General features: G+C 34.6%; 1 protein-coding gene across 2 annotated transcripts in view; it reads left to right on the forward strand.

Annotated features, from left to right (window-relative positions):
* Nucleotides 1-2500, forward strand: part of LOC144980952 (uncharacterized) — a 99962-nt gene that overhangs the window by 28965 nt on the left and 68497 nt on the right. The window contains exon 1 of one of the 2 annotated variants that reach the window (XM_078928946.1): nt 212-770. The exons of the other annotated variant lie outside the window; for it this stretch is intronic. The gene's annotated coding sequence lies outside the window, so the exon portion shown is untranslated. Of the gene's footprint in view, nt 1-211; nt 771-2500 lie in introns of those variants that run through there. 2 annotated transcript variants of the gene reach the window in all.

A 2500-nucleotide genomic window follows, 5' to 3' on the forward strand; every position in this document is an offset into this window, starting at 1 on the left:
TGCGCTATACTTCCCAAAACCCAAATCTTTACTTACAAAACAAACAAAATAAAAGTAAAACTAAAGCACGGCCCGATCTCAAAAATAAGAGAAAAAAATGGTTGCAATTAACCTATTTAATAAACCCTGCCGATACCTGCCTGTTGCTTCTTTCTACCGTAATGGCACCCTGACAGCTCCCCATACCGTCAAAAATACTAGATAAGAGGTTGTCAGAACCGTGGCGTTACTGGCAAAAGCAGGAACATCTTTACTTCCGGTGATGGTGTGGGGTGGGGTGGAAACCGCAGACAGCAGGTATCGCAAACTGATACCATCCATGTTATTGAGTTCTAGATTTCTAGCTGGCAGGGCAATGTGCGAAGACGTAGCCTACCTGTTCAGTTTCTATGCACAGACATATTTTTATACTATTTAGAATCTTGCAGTTTTTCAATGGGCTTGGAATTTTGAATTGACATTCGTGAACTTTGCATTACACTTAATTCATTGCGTGTGGATTGAAGTAGATGATATTATTTGTGTAATATTTACACCTGATGTTTTTTCTCGTTTAAACAAAAAATCTTGTATGATTATGGATATTATGGCCATTGACTAGAATAAACTGAAATTGTCAGTATATGTTGAAGTAATTGTTTTTCGATTAAGACGGAACAAATTGATTTTGTTTGCATTCTTTAACAAGTTGCAAACGGCTTGTGGACTTCGCTGACAAGAACTCAACGTTCGTCAAAATATCGTTAATTGATCTTTTAAATTCGTCGACGGTGAGTCTGTGCGTCTGTGTTATTTAATAAACAAAGTAAATTATTATTTATAAGGAAGAAATTATTTAATTTTGATAAGGCACATCCGAGTCATACTTGGCGTAAGTATTGGAAAACGCTGGTAGTTAGAGTGTGATATATTTGATAAGTTTTTAATTGGTTAAAAGCACACATTGTGAAATTATAGATTTCAATGCAACGTTTAAAGCTCTACTAATGTAATACTGTATTTAATGCATTTAATGCGACGTAATGAGAATGAGAAGTAGATTCGGTATTTTAAACTAGTGATGATGATGATGACGATGATGATGATGATGATGATGATGGTGATGATGATGATGAGGATGATGTTGATGATGATGATGATGATGATGATGATGATGATGATGATGATGATGATGATGAATGATGATGATGATGATGATTACTGTGATTGCAATGGTAGTAGAAGTGATGGGTGATGATGATGTTAAAGACGATAGGTGATGGTGATTATGGTGATGCTGGTGATGGTGGTTGTAATTCTAAAGTGGTGATGCTGGTGGTGGGAGTTGTTATGGTTGTTCAGAGCACAATTTATTTTTAATAACATGCTATTGACTCCCGCATCATTTGTACTAACGTAATCTGTAATATGTCGAGAGAGAGAGAGAGAGAGAGAGAGAGAGAGAGAGAGAGAGAGAGAGAGGAAGAGGAGGAGGAGGAAAAAGTGGAATGAATATAGCAAGGATATGATTATGTGAATCTATAATAATCACAACAACGTTTCTTCCCAAAGTACACAGACATCATGTACAGTTAATACAACAGGGAACATAATGTTTTTAATGCATTAAAATATGGACTGATTGCAAATTTATACAAAGTTAAATAACAATGTACACATACATTATAGATTAAGACAACAGGGAGCATAATGTGTTTAACACAAGCAATGGAATTAACACTGATTGCAACATGATACATGTCCAAGAACTTTACTCACGCTGTCCACTCTGTCCTCCTTCAATACATTTTATACGGATCTGTTTTCTGTCATCACATTCTTGTGAATAGCATTCCTCTTTTCATCCCCCGCCCCTCTCTCTCTCTCTCTCTCTCTCTCTCTCTCTCTCTCTCTCTCTCTCTCTCTCTCCACACATACATACATTACATACACACACATACACATACACACATTATACACACAAACATTTCACACAACATTACACATATACTTTCTATTCCTTTCTACATTCCCTCCACACCCCCCCCCCCACCACCACCTCTCTCTCTCTCCCCCTTCTCTCTCTCCTTCTCTTCCCCCCCCCTCTCTCCTTCTCTCTCTCTCTCTCTCTCTCTCTCTCTCTCTCTCTCTCTCTCTCTCTCTCTCTCTCTCTCTCTCTCGACATATTACATATTACGTTTATACAAATGATACGGCAGTCATAGCATTAAACTGTATTTTTCAGATCTAATTAAAAAATTGATAATAGTAATGATTTTAATAATAATGATGATGATGATGATTATCATAATAATAATAATAATAATAATAATAATAATAATAATAATAATAATAATAATAATAATAATAATAATAATAATAATAATAATAATAATAATAATAATAATAATAATAATAATAATAATACTTTATTGCATCCCAAAAAGGAATTTTTTTGTACAGACATGTTATAATTTACACAATAAGATATAATGGAAATAGGATGTATAAATTGAAAATT

Source organism: Berghia stephanieae, chromosome 10 (genome assembly GCF_034508935.2).
Source record: "Berghia stephanieae isolate SIO BIC M18660-M18661 chromosome 10, UCSD_Bste_1.3, whole genome shotgun sequence".
In the NCBI taxonomy this organism is placed as follows: domain Eukaryota; kingdom Metazoa; phylum Mollusca; class Gastropoda; order Nudibranchia; family Aeolidiidae; genus Berghia; species Berghia stephanieae.